The sequence below is a fragment of the Protopterus annectens genome, chromosome 1.part1 (assembly GCF_019279795.1).
Source record: "Protopterus annectens isolate FY-2018-M chromosome 1.part1, PAN1.0, whole genome shotgun sequence".
In the NCBI taxonomy this organism is placed as follows: domain Eukaryota; kingdom Metazoa; phylum Chordata; order Ceratodontiformes; family Protopteridae; genus Protopterus; species Protopterus annectens.
In genome coordinates this window covers 1,696,154,642-1,696,173,026 of record NC_056726.1, presented here as the reverse complement: position 1 = coordinate 1,696,173,026, position 18,385 = coordinate 1,696,154,642, and the positions used below count along the sequence as shown (strand labels likewise).

The following is an 18,385-nucleotide window of genomic DNA, read 5'->3' as shown; positions in this document are numbered from 1 at the left end:
GTTTAAGTAAATTTGGAAACTATTCGCCATTCAGTCTCTTTGAAGGGTTACGAAAATCTGCATTGTAAGTAACTGTATTGCATTTCTTATTTTCTTGAGAATCATTAACATCCCATGGTTATGTCCCATTGCTACTGCTGGGATCACTTATATGGCCCTGCTGGACAGAGGCTCAGGAATCTAGTCTAAAAGGGAGGTGAAAGCCAACATTCTGGCTAGGCTTATAAATGCCCTAGGGCAGATAGCCTAGTACCTACCTATGATCCTATGAACCTATGTAAGCAAATTCTGCCATCAAGTAAATGCAGATGTGTTTATACTTTGAAACAGATAAGCCACACCTGTCAGACATACTCTGTCAGCTGCAGATTGTATTTAATAATCAGAGTTTCTGATCATTTAGTTTCTGTACATCCAGGATATTTCATATACATAGTTTGAATACGACTATTATTTATTTCCTTCTAACATGGGCACAGGCAACTGAATACATCTGTTGGATTCCATGTAAAATAATATTTATTACCTTTGTTTTATGCATTCTGTTTCATTTATCTGTGCCCAGATTATGTTTATGTACTCAACTAAAGACCTGTTTATTAACACATCATCTAACTGGTACTTTGTCATCCCCTTTCATTGATATGATTAAGTCCAGAAATATGTTCTTGGAACAGTTTATCTGATTGTGCTAAAAACATACCAATATCACATTTCACTTTGGGGGTAATTAAGTTCTACTGAGCTGAATGCCCTTAATAAGAGGAACTTGAATAATAAACTCCAACTATGAGAAACTTCCAGAACAGTAGCAATTGTATTTGTTCATAGAATAGCTTAAACAGTGCAATAGATGGAGAAACACACAAACTCAGACATGACAACCAATGACACTTCTCTGATATGACTGCATAAAGCAAATGCAGACTACTAACATTTTACAGCAAGGGTGATTTTGCACACCTGAGATAATATATCTGGTAACCAGACAGATGTTTACCTTATACATAGTAAGCTACAGGCCTGTGTTCATGCCTTCAGATTTCATACGTGTTTCATACTTGTTACAGTAAAATTATAATAAGAAATAAGAAATACAACAGCAAACCAAACAATATTCTTATCAATATCAGTTACTAAGCTGCTGAAATATTTCACTAAAATATTCAGTTTGTTAATAATATTATCATATTTTCAATGTTTCAGAAGCAGCTGTTAAAAATGAGGGAAACTACATTGCACATTTAATTATTTTAGACACACACTAGGGATAACTTGCCTATAGATATATGCTAACAAGATATACCCTAGTAAACAGCTATTCTTTTTTTTAATAATTTTGAATGACAGTCAAAGTATGTTTGTCCCTGATTTTGGGTGTACTTCAGGACATTACACACTGGTGTTAAGTATGGTGCACTTGCAAAATAAACAGAATATGTTCAACAGTGTATCCAAAACACAAAGGGCAGGATTCACGAAGGCTTACACGGAGTCTAAGAGACGTGTAAGACTCTGTGCAAGCCTCGCGATCCAGGAACAGCCCAAAACTCTGTGTAAGAGACCAGCTAAAACGTCTCTTACACGGACTATGCGTGAATATGCTAAATACCCCACTTGCAGCCGAAAGGCATGCAAATGAGGTATATTAGCGAGCCACGAAGCAGAAACCAGCCCGTGTAAGAGACGTGTTAGCTGCAGAAATGTACTCAGTTGACAACTGAGTACGTTTCTGCAAATAACACAATGGAGCCATGTCAGCTCCAAATAAAGCATGCATATGAGTCAGGCAGCATGCCAATGGCCAAATATGTGGCCATTGGCAAGGTACCCCGATGCAAATATAAGAAAATAATAATTTTTTTTTCGGTGATCGCCGATGTTTAAACCCAGCCCCACCCCGCGCAAACGGGGTGCGCTTTATAAAACATAAAAATGAAGGTTATAAACTCACAAATGTGGGTTTTATGCAATACATGGATTTAAAATGCAGGGACCAGGAGACCTAAAACAAGATGGCCACCGTGTAGTGGTTGCTAAGGGGGGAAGCCAAGTCTAAGACATGTAACTAAGCATTAGTAGGCAATCCTATGTAAATGAGTGTGAGGATACTGAATCCCACTGTCACATAGCAAATGAGCACATTCCGAGTAGTGTAAGAGTTACATAAGGGGAAGGAACAGAGTAAGAGATAGGTGACATCACAGGGGGGAATGTCAGAAAGAAATGCAGTTAATTGGAGGACAGTGTTATGTGACAGATGTCAGGCACACATCATGGAAAGATGCGTGCCACAAGATAAGCATGGGAAAGCCAAGACATGGAAGGTGTACACTGTTGCCTACACTAATGTTTGTTGCTGTGAGTGCATGCACGCATATGCGCACCAGGAGGAGCGAGTAGGACAGTGTGCGCGCGTGTAAGCGGTAGTGCGCGTGTGTAAGGCAGACTGAGTATGTGGGAGCCTGTTGGCAGACTTCTAAAACTGTTTACACGGATGTGCACGCGTTTTAACCCGAATAAGCAGATTCTACTCCGTGGAAGCATGTGCGCGTGCGTATAAGCCACTGTGAGTGTGTTTTCGCTGGTGTGCGCGTTGCTCCACCCGGAGGAAACAGAGAGGAAAAAGGAAGCAACAGAAGTAGTAGGAAGCTAATAGGGAATACTGCAGGAGCTAGCAGGTGAAAACAATTAGAAGCAGGCAATTACACAGGCAGAATCCTAGCCCAGCCCAGCACTTAAAACTCTACAAACAGCAGTGCAGTATGTTTCTCTCAAGAGACACTGCAACACAGGAGTAAGCTATTGGAAGTGAAAACTGCAAAAGCTTCACTCAGACCGAAAATGCTAGGGGCTGCCATAGCTGTCATAAGGAGACATAGGTGACTTGCTGAGGCTGGTGACAATGCAAATGCTGCCAGACAACCCACAGTGAGGAGACAGAGAAGAATGTACAGGCCCAGGGTCACCTACTAGGGGTTACATGAGCTGGGGAAAGTGGAGCGCTATAGAGTGGATAGAGACCTCCTGCAGCAAATAGTTGAGCTGTGCAGGCCATGACTCACACAAAGAACCATCAGAGGGGAACCCATCCCAGTGGAAACCAATGTATGTGTTGGCCTAAGAATACTAGCAACAGGTACCTTCCAGAGACCAACTGGTGATATAATAGGGATCTCACAGGCATCAGCATCCAGGGTACTGCACCAGTTCCTGGATGCCATGTCAGCACATGTCGGAGACCATGTATATTTCCCCAATTCCCATGAGGCATTGGTCAGCAATATGCATCTCTTCCAGAAAATAGCGGAATACCCTGAGGTAGTGGGTGCAATAGACTGCACGCATATACGCATCAAGGCACCGGCTGGTGAGCGGGGTAGGGCCTACATTAACCGCAAGGGTTTTCCCTCCATCAACTGCCAGGTTGTGTGTGATGGCCAGGGCATAATAACCAATGTGTGTGCTGGCTGCCATGGAAGCTACCATGATTCCCATATCTGGCATCTGACGCAGCTGTACCAGACATTTGCCAATGGGGACATCTCACATGGTCACTTAGTGGGGGATGCTAGATACGCACTGGAGCCGTGGCTGATGACACCCATCAGAAATGCACACACACCCGAACAAGAATGCCATAATGAGGCACATGCACAAACATGAAATGTAATAGAGCGTGTGTTTGGGTTGCTCAAGTCACGTTTCCGGTGTCTGGACACATCTGGTGGAGCCTTGCAGTACACACCAACTACATGTATCCAAATTGTCATGGTGTGTGCTATGCTACATAACATGATCCTGCAAAAACAGCTGCAGCAGGACCAGCAAAGGGGGGGCCCAAGCAGCCCCCCACCATTGCCAAGGCCACCACAGGCAGAGCATGACTCGGAGGAGGAACAACCTGAGCCTGCCCCAGTAGGCAGAAGGAGGCATGCCCAGTATGCCCCGGCCTTGGCAAAGAGGCAATGCATAGCACATACACTGGCACAGTAGGAACCCTGGTAATGATACCCCTATCCATCCCACTAATACAGTAAAAGGGATGCCTAACATGACACAACCTGCAGCCAGACATGTACAGGGAGTGTAGTATGTGCATCCATCATAGTCAGCCCTGCAGCACCACCTGAGGCAAGATTGCCATGTGTGAAGCCGTGTAACACCGTCTAGTATATGCAAACATGACAACCCTGCCAAAATCCCACCCACATCAAGCATGATGCCACACTATGAAGATAACAAGACCAAGTACAATACTTGCCAGAAGTATTTCCGCAAGTCACAGCAAAACAAATGTCTGACAGCCTGGGATGACATGCTGGCCAAGACAGAATGCACCACCTGCCAGGGATGGCACTCACACAGCACACCTGGCTGTGTGGATACTGGCGAAGGCTGTTGTTACGCACACAGTGCCTTGAATAGGCAAGGCTGGAAACACAAACATCCATGCAGACCAACAAAGATGCATGCAGACCAATCACATCCCAGCATGGAGAATGGTAATATCTGGACTGCAACAGAAACCTGGGTCAAGGCTCAGAAGATCACCGTAATACTACCAGGTCTCTGTGAATGTACTGAACTAGTACACTATGCGTCAACAAAGTTTGACCAGTCAAACAGGATGCAGACAATTGTATGCAAACTATCCCATGGCAAACCTGCAGGCACAGCATAATGCCAGGTAGGTTCACACACAAAGTGGTTGGCCAGTAAGAACACAACCTGATGTCCATCACTGAACTGTACATGTGAAATGTAGATGAGGTCCATACACAAACACAAATGTGGTGTACCACAGATCCCGACATATAGGTGCAGAGGTTCATACTAGCCTATCTGCCCTGGTGGAATTATAAGCCTAGGCCGAGTCTGTATGTCTGACGCTAACCCTTGATTTGAGTATACTGTGGCCATGTGAAGGTCTAGTTTACTGTGCCTCTGTCTAATAGAGACATGGGAGTAATTCCTGGGACAAACCTATGAACCCACATCCATAGTGTATAGTGACATAGTTAAGTACTAGGCTATCTGCCCTGGGGTATTTGTAAGCTTAGCCATAGTGATATGTCTTCCACCACCCAGTGTAGTGGTACAGGATAGATTTAGAATACTGTGCCTCTGTCTAGTAGTGACACAGTGAAGATCCCCCTACATAAATGAATTAGTTTACTGTGGCCCTGTCTAGTAGTGACACAGAGGTGAACCCAGGGTTAAACCTACGATTTCCCATCCAGTCATCAAGGTTTCCCTTGAAGAGTGTCAGTGAGGGGCTCTCCCCAACATGAACTGGGATTCCGTTCCAGAGCATGTGAAGCCTCTGGGTTATGAATCTATTCCACCAGCATGTTCTATTCATACTTGTGCCTAGGTTTAAGTGTGTGGCTCTTGTGTATCTTATGGATATGGATCTGTTGAGGAGGAGGAGCATGTCCAGCAAATCATGATTGGACATGGTGTTGTATGTCAGGCACAGATCACCTCTGAGCAGGTGGCATGCTACTGAATAGAGCTGGATTTTCTTCAGTCTGGCAGAATAAGACAGATGTTGGAGACCCTTGATCCTCTTGGTGAGGTACTTCTGTGGTCTCACCAGCTGCTGCAGGTGGTGGGTGAGGTACATACCAAATGGGGCATTGTACTCTATCATGGGTCTGATTAGGGAGGAGTATAGGGGTACAATTACCTCCTTTGATGTGGATGTGAATGCCTCCATGATAAGGTGTGCAAGGTATAATGTCTTACTAACCACTTTGCCAATGTGGGTGTCAAATGAGAGGTCGCTGTCGACATGAGTACCCATGTCTCTGATTACATTATCCATACTCAGTGGGATACTGTCTATGTGATAATTTGTGGGTACCTTGTTTTCCCCAAAGGGGATGACTATACATGTATTGGCATTTAGTTTAAGGCCATGACCCCAGCAACAGTTGTCCATATCTGTGAGACCATTCCATAGGATGTATGTGTCAGATGGTATATCAACTATGGCGCCTAGTGTGCAGTCATCTGCGAACATCGACATCCACAACCCTCCCATGTTTGCTTTAACATCTGAGAAATAAATGCCGAACAACAGAGGTCCCAGGGCAGAGCCCTGTGGGACACCACTTGTGACTGGCTTTGAGTCTGACATGGCTCCTGTGATTTTGACTTTATGGGTTCTGTCCTTTAGCAGTTTGCAACCCGTCTAATGACATACATGTTAACATTTAAGCTGCTGAGCTTATCTATGATACCTGAGTGTGGTATTGTGTCAAAGGCCTTTGCTAAGTCCAGGTAAGCTGTATGGACTGCTTTGCCCACAGCAATGGCTGTGGTGACTGTTGTGAAAACATAAACCCTGTTCAAAAGATAGGATCTACCCTTGACAAAGCCGAACTGGATAGAATGTAGTGTCTGTAGGTCCCCAATGTCTTTGTTTATGAGCTCCATGATGATCCTCAAAATAGCCTGGCAGACTAAGCTAGTCAGGCTCATGTGGTGATAGTTGCCAGTGTCTGTAGAGGCCACACCTTTGTGGAATGGGACCACTGTTGCTGTATGCCATTCTGTGGGCACGTATCCTGTAGTGAGGCTGAGACTGTACAGCTATTGTATTTGAGGGATTAGTACCTGTTGGAGTCCATGTAGGATGCAACCTGGGATGCCAGCTGGTCCCATGGAAGCAGTGTTTATTGCTTTATAGAGGGCAGCCTTCAGCTGAGCATCAGAGATGTTTGGGAGGCAGCCCTCTGCCGGGAAAGATATATGCCCATTTGTGGGGGAGGGGTGGAGAAATTTGCACTGAACCTGTCTGCCAGGATATTGGCAATGTCTGTGGGTTCAGTGTATGCTTTGTCATTTAGAATCAACTCAGGACAAGTCTGGGAGTTGCATCCCAGGTTCCTAACATAACTGCAAAAAGACATATGACTGTCTATGGTGCCCTGTGCAAGTTGTCTGTCGAAGCTGGCCTTGGAGGGTTTTATGAGGATTTGTAATATGTCACAAGTACTGATCACAGACCTTCCCTATTATGTTATTTGCTCTATCATGTAGTAGCTTCCTACTTCTGTTGTACAGTGTATGTATGGCAGGGGTCCACCAGACTGGATGCCTGCCTTTGGATGATTGTGTGTTGGTTTTGTTTGTGATAGCATGGTCCATGCATTCCTGGAGATGCCCATAGAATGCGTTCAGATAGGAGTCTGCAGTGTGGTATGTAGTTGACACTGGCCCTGGGGCCTTGAAGGAGTCCACTACGGTTATGAGAAGTGAGAAGTTTGCTTTTGATAGGTGTTTCACTGTGGTTTTCTGGGCTGGGGGTGGGTTTGGGATGTGCACATCCACTGACATTAATTTATGGTCTGATCTTACCAATGAGGGATATACTTCTGGTGTGGAGCATAGAGTCCCTATGTTGGTAATGACCAGGTCTAGTATGTTGTCCCCTCTTGTGGGAGTGGTGACTACTTGTCCCATAGCATTTCAGTCAATAATGTCCATGAACCTGTGGGCTAAGGTGCTGGGGCTTGAGTAGTGCTCCCAGTCAATGTTTGGGTAGTTGAAGTCACACAATATAATGGTATTGGGAGACATTGTAATGTTCCCCAATGGTTTCTGGAATGCCGAGCGGGATTCCTGACTTTGAGATGGTGGTCTGTAGGATGCTGTAAACTTAAATGCAGTTGTGCCCACTGTTATTTGCACATGGATGGTCTTCGATACGTCATGCAATGCCACTAACCTGGAGGTGTGGATATCCGTGGTAAATATGGAAACTCCCCCACCTTTTCTGTTTCTGTCCGGGTTTTGGAGCCAAAAAGCATGATATGAGGTATAGCCTGGTAGTGCTGGGGTCCTCTCTGGAGCCTTGAACCAGGGTTCTGTCACTGTACAGATATCGATGTTCTCCATACTGAGGAGAGCTTGGAGTGTGTGCATCTTGAGGTTAGGACTTCTGGAAAGTACACACTGGGCATGCTCACACACTTAGATAAATGAGACGTGTCAGTCATGAAGCCATATCAACTGTGAACTGGGCATGCTCACACACATAGGCCATCTCACAGTTCAGCAGTTGAACACACATATCTGGCATGTGTTTGTGTTACTACAGGAAATCCCACAATACAGATATCTGTCCACTGCACACAGTGAAATCACAACAGAGACATAACTACAGTACTGGATCCCACTCACATGCATACAGCTGCCACAGTACACAAGTTGTTCATAGAGATAGGGAAAGCTATGGCAATAATGTACCGCAAACACTATCAGAGCAACAGATACGTGCATGGTGTGTGCAATTATACGTGTGAGAGAACTGTCCCTGTTGGGAACTATGACAACACACCAGTTTCTGCATATTCCCCCTCTAAACACAGGTGATGTCAGCACCCTATAAGTACAGCAGATGAGGGCACATCTCCCAGTAATGTGAATAGCACGCTCTGCTACTGCGTCTTGTACTAGTTTCATAACATAGGTAGGTAGGGGTTTGAATCCTGCAAACGGCAAGTGTGTGTGGGGGTAGTAGTGTGTGTGCAATTACAAGTGTGAGAGAACTGTCCCTTTTGGCAAACAGTACAACACACCAGCTGCTGCATATTGCAATCTGTAAACAGAGATGATGTCAGCATCCTTTAAGTACAGCAGGAGAGGGCAGATCTGCCAGTAATGTAAATAACACGCTTAGCTAATGTGTCACTGTCAAGAGTCATGACATAGTTAGGTAGGGGTTTGAATCCAGCAAGTGTGTGGGTTTGGATGAGGGGAGTTCCTGTATGTGCAATTCTGTATGAAAGTAAAGTGCTTTTTGGCAATTAGGAGAGCACACTACATCATGCACATTCCCCTTTCCAAACACTGATGATGTCAGCACCCTATAAGTACATCCGGAGAAGAAAAAACGCCCAGTAATTCGAATGGCGAGCTCTGTTAATGCGTCTCTCTCATGTGTCATAACATAATTAGGTAGGGGTTTGAATCCTGCAAGTGTGTTCCTCTCTGAGGGGGTAGTAGGGTGTGTGTAATAACAAGTGTGAGAGATCAGTTCCTTTTGGCAACTACTGCAATACACCAGATGCTGCATATTCCCCCAGTAAACACAGGTGATGCCCCCACACTATATGTACAGCCAAACAGGGCAAATTGCCCAGTAATGCATATAGTGCGCTCCGCTACTAGGTCTCGTACTACTGTCAGAGCACAGTTTATGTTATGGAAACACACAAATCCCACATGTTTGTGTCACACAAAAGGCAGATGTGTGAGTTGTTGTATATAACAATGCATGACATTGCTTAAACCAGTAATGGCAATGCACACATCATGTATGTGTGTGCCACATACACATATATACCTGTGACCTTAAATAGTACCCATGTGTGACACGTGCCTCAAGTGAATAAATGGTATTTACACTGCATAACATTATGACTGTGTCTTACTGTGCAGGGGCTGCATGCAGTATGTGTATATACAGTGTGAGTTGTATATGGTATCATCCTAACAGCAGGGGATACACATCTGCTCTGGGCCATATAGTCTACATGTAGTTGATGAGCAGGTGCTACATGTTCCCAGCTGTTGTGTTGTAGCTACAGTAATGCTCACACACAATGTTCGGATGGATGCAGTCCAGCCATATAAAGACATATGTAGAGACCGTCATATTCCCAGTGTTGTCAGGGAGGACAGGTGTGTTCCCTGTATATGGGAGGGTTGTGTGTACCAGGCTATGAACCAGAAGGCAGTCCAACACACTGTTAGCTGCACATGGATAGGCCCTGATGCTTTGTGCTGTGCCAACAACCTGGAGGTGTGTGTATCTGTGGTGCCTTGAGATACCTCACCCCTGTTCATGTGTGCTGCATGTGTAGGGGACGACAGGCATGGTATGAGGTATAACCTGGCAGTAATGGGGTGCACCTGTGAGCCTTGAATCAGGAATCTGTTACTGCACAGATATTGCAGTTCACCGTGCTGAGAACAGTGTCCAGTGCATGCATCTTGCTGTGTACACTGCTGGTGTTGTGTAGCATTACTGTACATGTCCTATCCCGTGTGATACCCACGGAGGGGGCTATGTAATGTGAGCCCTGCATAAAAAGGCACTATGTGTGTATCAAGAGGCTTTGCCAATATATAATGGCCCATGGGTGACATGTGCAAGCTGCCCCCGCAAAGCATTGTGGCTTCCTAGCATCTAAGCACACGCTGACAGGCATTGGATACCCAATGACTGGTATGGAGATTGAGCAAAATGTACACATAGAACACCCTTCCTACATATTGTGGATGCATACCTGGTGAGAGCATAATGGCAACCAAGGTCAGGCTCATACCAGCCCATGTCACATGCTGAGAGAGCCCTTCTATGTTCCCTATCATGTGGTACAGGGAGGTATGTCACAGGTCATCCATAGTGGCATGGACAATGACCGAGTCATATGTGTCCATGCCTCTGACTGACTTGTACGTATGTGTTATGTGGTGGACCATAGTGGCCCACGTGCATATCACTGTGACTTTCACCTTGTACAGCCTGTTGAGCAGGACACCACTGCATCAGCCAAGATAGGTACCTGACACATCTGTAGCAGATGTGTTGTGTAGCCCTACAGGCTGTGAGTGTTTGGCACACAGGATGTGTGTGCCATGTGTGACATGTGCTCTGTTCCAACTTAACGTATGCCTGTGTGCCAGCTGTGAAGGTGTGGGATGCTCAGGCAGGATGCAATTCTGAGGCTCCAAGTATGCCCCAGTGTGTTCATGTGTGTGGATTGCTGTCAGTGCAGGTCTATGTCAGACTGTTATTGTAGTCACTGTAGTATGTCATGCCACCTGAGAGGGTATGCCAGTACTGGGTTCAGAGTGCTCAGTCCCCAGATTAGCTATGTGTTTGCATCCCACATGTGTGGTACGTTCCTGGCCAGGGGAGCGGGTTGACTGCATACATGTGGCAGTTGTGACATTGCCACATGACTGACATATCCCACAACTGGACCGCAGTGGTGATTCACAAGTTACCTTTGCACATGCTACCATAGTGGTGTGATTGTCGTGGTGATTACCAACACATAGGGCCAATGGGGATCAACATACTAAAGGTGAGTATGTGTGGGTGTAGTTCTTCTGATGTTATAGCGCTGGCATCTATGTCTGCACACATGGGTAAATGCCAGGTAAGTCATATGCAATGTGTCACAGGCAACGTACATGCGAACAGGACAGACAGTGACGTTCTGTCAAGTGGGACATCGACATATGTATAGTGAGCTATGCAGATGTCACTAGGAATCCACAGAAGCTCTGTAAATCTGCATTGCAGGTGGTATCAGTGTTCCAGGGAACCTCAAGCAAACATGCATGCAAACAAAGCTACAATATGCAGGGCTGGAAGTGGTCCATTGCACAACAAAGAAGGGGTACCACTTCCAGTAGGTAACAGTGGAAATATGCAGGTACTATAAACATGTACCCAGGAATGCACAGCTCAGATGTCCATGGTAACACAGAAATTATGTCCTATTTAATTTAACATTAATTAAATTGGTACTGCACACATATCAACATGCGCAAACATAAACATTGCATAGCCATTGTGGCCAACATGCCACCATTAGTGTACATGTCCATCATTGCGTATCACTACTTCCGTTACCTTCTCCCCTGTGCTACCTATGTATGTGGCTATCTCTTGACATATTTACCACCAGTATGCAAAGATGTGCAGCTGTTACACTATGGTACTTACTATGGGTGTAGGTAACGATTCAAGACAGTCATACAGTTACTGCATAAGGCATGCTGGGATATACACACAATCATATCAGCACACTGTACCGTTACCAACTTACTATTATTACACTTCTATGTAGTCACCCTGTGCATCAGCAACATGTTAACCTGTTCCTGCACTGATGTTAGAGATTGCAGGAGGTGGCACAGTTTCATCATATGCACAGTGTGTGAACTAGGTATGCCTGAGCCAGCCACTGATACCACCAATTGACATGTATGTGTATGTGTGTTGGTAAGGGACAGAAGTACAGGGTGGGGCACTGTTGATGCAGTGTGTGTGCATGTATGCGGCAGCCCTAGGTGTTAACATTTCACATGTGTGTATGCATGCACACAGTTCCACCTCATGGCTGCCATATACCAGAGTTTGTGGACAGCCACAGACGGCACCTGCCAGGTCATACAGATCAGTGTCTGTGGCCACGGACACGGTACCTGTGCCTGGCAGGGGTGCTACGAACCATATCTGGTACTAAGCCTGACTGGGTACTGTCATCAAAAGCGGGTGTTTGGTGACTGGACACAGGTCCATGTTGGGACTGTCCAGAGCCACGTGCACGTGGTCTCCTTATGTATGTGGCTATCTCTTGACATCTTTACCACCAGTATGCAAAGATGTGCAGCTGTTACACTATGGTATTTACTATGGGTGTAGGTAACGATTCAAGACAGTCATACAGTTACTGCATAAGGCATGCTGGGATATACACACAATCATATCAGCACACTGTACCGTTACCAACTTACTATTATTACACTTCTATGTAGTCACCCTGTGCATCAGCAACATGTTAACCTGTTCCTGCACTGATGTTAGAGATTGCAGGAGGTGGCACAGTTTCATCATATGCACAGTGTGTGAACTAGGTATGCCTGAGCCAGCCACTGATACCACCAATTGACATGTATGTGTATGTGTGTTGGTAAGGGACAGAAGTACAGGGTGGGGCACTGTTGATGCAGTGTGTGTGCATGTATGCGGCAGCCCTAGGTGTTAACATTTCACATGTGTGTATGCATGCACACAGTTCCACCTCATGGCTGCCATATACCAGAGTTTGTGGACAGCCACAGACTGCACCTGCCAGGTCATACAGATCAGTGTCTGTGGCCACGGACATGGTACCTGTGCCTGGTAGGGGTGCTACGAACCGTATCTGGTACTAAGCCTGACTGGGTACTGTCATCAAAAGCGGGTGTTTGGTGACTGGACACAGGTCCATGTTGGGACTGTCCAGAGCCACGTGCACGTGGTCTCCTGGGGCGGTCTGATGACAGCACAGACCCAGCATTGCTAGGGCTGCTGCTGGCACTATGTGTGCAGCCGCGGGCCTGTTGTCGCCCATGCCGACTACCAGCTGCTGCTGTTGTTTGCATATGGCCACGTCAACGCCGCAACAATCCACCATTGCCCTGGCTCATGGACGTGTAGTTGTGGAACTGCTGTAATATGTTCCCACAACATCTGTCTATGACATCGGTGAAATTACAGATAGCATCCGCAATGTCATGCATACTGTCAGTCATGGCCATGTGACATGCTCTCAGCTCCCTCAGACCATGTCTGGTGTACCTTTCCATATGAGATTGTGCCTGCATGACAGCCCGAAACATAGCTGAGGTTGACATACCACTTTGGGCACGTCTGTCAGAGGCAGTACGCCCATGGATGCTCCCACGAGAATCCATGGGCAACTGTCTTTGTGGTAGCATCTCAGGGCCCTGCCCATGGCTGCTGTGTGGGGAAGCATGTGCCACAGCTACCACATTACCCTGGTCAATGCCCACTATAACCTGTCCATCACCTAGGGACATTGGTGACATAGGATGTACTGGCAGGACGACTGTGTGCAATGATGGTGTCAACAGCTGTGTACTGTCAATTGGCTGACCAATGACAGACCCTGACACACCTCCCTGTGCCATTACACAGATATCATCATTATCAGTACCTGTGGCACCAGATTCAGGTTCCCTGTTGCAGGACACCAGAATAGCAACAGAACCTGTGGGAGGAAGACAGGAACCACAGTTTACAATGTCTCCACAATGTTACCGGTGATGCACACATGCACACACACATGCACACATGCACACATGTACGCATGCAAACGTGGCGACGTGCACACATGCGCACATGCACACATGCACACATGCACACATGGACACATGCACACATGGACACATGCACACATGCACACCCCACAGTATATACACAGATCACTACTCAGTTACACTATTACTACTAGCACTATCAAAACTATTATAGGTATTGTTGATACACACTCACCAGCATGGATGGGCTGCCTTGCTGTAACACCAGAGGGACCTGCAGAAATGAAGGGATTACTGTCAGTGGGCACAACTGTGCCACTGATACTGTGTATGCTACAGTTCAGTAGTATAACAGTTGCCTTTCCCATGTCAGCTGCTGATATTGGCAATATCACACCTGCACACTTACATAGTATGTTGAGAGCTACATACCAAGGACACACCTTACACATGCATGAACTAATAGTGTACAGAACAGTCAAGTATACATATGGAATATTACCTGCATGCTCCATGTCGTGTTGTTGTGTGGCTCCAGCCTCCATCATAATGCATGTGTGCTGCTGTGGATGTTCCTGGGCTGGAGCCACAACACTTAGGAATAGTCCCTCCAGTCTGGTGAGGGGGGGATGTGTGGCCACCCTACCTCCTGTGGTGACCTGTTGCCTGTGGATATCTGATGCATGTTGACGGACATTTCTGATTAAATCCCTGCAGTGATGTTGTACCTGCTCATATGTCCTATTATGCATGCCAATATCATTTACCCTACGGACAAGGTCTTGCCACAGTGCAGCCCTCTCCTGCTGATTCTGGCTGTTGCGGGAAAACAGGATGTCATAATCCCACACCAGGCTCTGGTGTAGCTCTTCATCTTCTGCAGCAGAGTACGCAGGATTCATGTGACGTGCCATCGGCCTGAAAGAGAACACAAACAGGATATCAGCAAAGTATGACAGCAAAATACAGCACACATACTATACATGATACTCAACTGTAGTGATATAATACTACTCCCATATGTAGCACCTGTGTGTCTCTTGGTGGATACACATGTACATGGCCAGATATCAGTGCTCAGCCGACGACTGTGCAACAATACCTGCCACATTCCATACAACATAGTTCCAAGCCCCATCACTCAGCACACTGAGACAGATCCAATGCAGATCCTCACTCTGGGTGTTCATAACAAGGTATTGTATGTGGAACATCATCCACTACTGTAATCTGGACACAAACTACTTGGCCTGGATATACATATCCCACCACCACCACCACCACAGTAGACTACTTTGAAATACATGTGAATAGACTGATTTACACCTGATAGGACTGAGAAGGTATCCATTCAGCCCACTGGGACAGTGGAAGACACAACACACAATACTGACCCCTTTCAGAATGCTTCCCATGGACATCCCCAAGAATACATGGAACATGCACACACAGTTCTAACCCAGACCATATGCACAAAGGTTAAGCATCCTGTCTGGTGGACCCCAGCCATAGACAAATTGTGCAACATTAGAAGGACGCTACTGCAAGACAGAGCAATAGCACATATAGGGAAGGCATCTGTGAGCAGCACTTGTAAAAAGCTGAGTTCTCACATAACAACATCCAAGGCCAACTCTAAGTACAACATGGCCAAGGACACTAAAGATAACCACAAGGCATTCTTCAGTTTTGTTACAAACATGGACCAACAGCCTCAGATATGCTCAAAGTTAGTACACAACTACATATGATTCACTGATGCCACAGATATTGGCTACATTCGGGCAGACAGGTTCAGTGCAAATATCCCCCCTCTCTCTCACCCACACAAAGAAATACTTATACCAGCTGAATGTAACCTCCTTGTCATCTCAGATGTCCAGGTGAGAGCCACCCTCAACATAGCAGAACACACAGCATGAATGTGACCTGCTGGTATCCCCGGATGTATGCTACGTGAACTACAAGAGTAGCTACAACCGCATGTAAAGATGATATTAAACCTTAGCCCTTCTACGGTATATGTACCTGACCACTGGCGTACAGCAACAGTGGTCCCACTCCACAAAGGAGGCACCTCTACAGACCCTGGGAACTACCAGACCATAAGCTTAACCAGCTTGGTCTGCAAAGCTATGGAAAGAATCATTATGGAACTCATATACAGCGACATTGGGGACCTACAGACACTTGATCCTACCCAGTTTGGCTTTGTGTAGGGCTGAGCCTGCCTTTTGAACCTGGTTTACTTCATCAAAACAGACACTACAGCCATTGATGAGGCAATGCAGTATACAGCCTACCTGGACTTGCCTAAGGCCTTCAACACAATACCCCACTCAAGCATCATACACAAGCTCATCAGGTTACATGTTAATAAATATGTCACATACTGGGTAGCAAACTGGTTAAACAACAGCATCCATACAGTCAAGATTGCTGGATCCATGTCAGAGTCAAAGCCAGTCACAAGTGGTATCCCACAGGGCTCTGACCTAGGACCCCTCGTTTGGCATTTACTTCTCAGATGTGAAAGCAAACATGGGAGGGTTGTGGATGACAATGTTCCCAGATGACTGCATACTAGGTGCCATAGTCGATACACCAGCTGACACACACATCCTACAGACGGGCCTCACTGTAACGGACAATTGCTGCCAGAATCATGGCCTAACACTGACTGGCATGTAATGTATAGTCATCCCCTTTGGGAAAAAAAATGTACACACAACTTATCAGATAGACAGTCACCCACTGGGTATGGACAATTTAAACAGAGACCTGGGTATCCAATTCAATAGTGACCTCTCATTTGACACCCACATTGACAACTTGGTTAGAAAGACTTTCTACCTTGGCCACCGTAGCATGACGAGTGTCACATCCAGAGAAAAGGGGGTCATTCTACACCATGCTCCTCCCTTATCAGGCCCATGATTGAGTACAATGGCCCATTTGGTATGGACCTCACCCGGCATGTATAACAGCTGGAGAGACCCCAGTAGTACCTCACCAAGAGGATCAAGGGTCTCCAACATATGTCATATGCTGCCACACTACAGAGACTCCAGGGTGTCTCATATGGCATATGACCTATCTGCATAACATTCAGCAGGGGTATTTGTGACATGTACTCATGGGGAGTCTGCACATGCAGTGGTGGGCAGCCAAGCACATCTGTGGTGGTTACTGGTGTAGGTGACTTGGAATGGGGTATGGTACTCCAGTATTGACACTGGTGTTCACTGCATGACTTTGTCAGCAGGCACCTATTGCAATACATCAGTACGCCTGTGCCTTCACTGATAGTTGCTGTATGTCCCCTGCCCTATGCACATCGACATATACATGTAGATACAGACCAATAACACATATGGAGGTAAAACAGTATGTAGACTATTAAATTGTTACTTTACATTACCTGTGTTTGTCACAGCTGATTGCGTTACTGTGTGCTGGTGTTCCTGCTGCTGCTGGTACAGCGTGATGTTATCACTGCTGTCAGTGTTACCTTAGTTTTCACTGTGTTTTTTTTTTTTTTTTGGTTTGGTGGGATGAATTTACGAGTTTCCCACTCTGTCACTTTCCCACTCTGTCACTCTCTCTCTCTGACTCTTTCTCTCTCTCTCTGTCTGCCTCCAGACACTGCAATGGATGTATTGCATGTGTGGACTGGGAGTACAGGATGCTTTTGCAGGTATCTGCATATGTCCATGTGATGGCCTCTGCACCAGTTGTTAAGCAGCATTTGCTGATTGCATGCAACCAGTTGTGTACTGCTTGCAGTTCTCACTGTATTTTCAGGACACTGCTATAAAAAGGTATGTGAGATGGGCGTTGCCCTTTTAGATTGTTAGGGTGGGGACCATGCTGATATGCTGTGGACACTGTTCTGTGTGTTTAAAGGTTAGTATCTCTCTCATATTTCAGGCTGTGCTGGAAATTAACATTTCTTCATGTATTTCTCCTGTTTTCTGTACTAAGTGTGTATGTAAACAGACACCTACAACTACTACTACTGTTAATATGGGTGTGTGCTTTCCTGTGGGACTTGTGGTGTAACTGTTATATAGCAGTGGCTCTTGCAATTTGTTGTTCTGGCTTCAATATTTTTCCTTTACATACACTACTTGTATGCCTGATAGGTGTCTTGACTGTAGTGTGTTGCTATGGCTTTCATATTTTCCATGTACATTCACACCTTGGAATGCTTGCTATATCTGATAGGGGGTTACTGCATGCAGTGTGGTCTGGCCATGGTGTGTGCCTTGGCATTTATTAGGGTATTTGATTATGCTGCTGAGCAGGCCTGAAAGACTTTCATGTGCATCTTTTATCTGCCTCATGGAATGGTACATATCAGTGGGGTACACACATTAAATTGTCTGGTATTCTGCAGTTGTGACTGTGGGTTATCTGGAGCATATGTATCACTACAGTATTTCTGGTGTGCAAGTGGTGCATACTTTCAGTACTTCATAGTCACCATTGCATGTGTTGTAGCACCTTTCTGCCTACTGTTTGTACA

General features: G+C 45.8%; 1 protein-coding gene across 1 annotated transcript in view; it reads left to right on the top strand.

The window, feature by feature from the left end:
• The window catches only part of LOC122816615 (pancreatic secretory granule membrane major glycoprotein GP2-like), a 501,830-nt gene that overhangs the window by 125,782 nt on the left and 357,663 nt on the right, over positions 1–18,385 (top strand). The gene's annotated exons all lie outside the window — the stretch shown is intronic.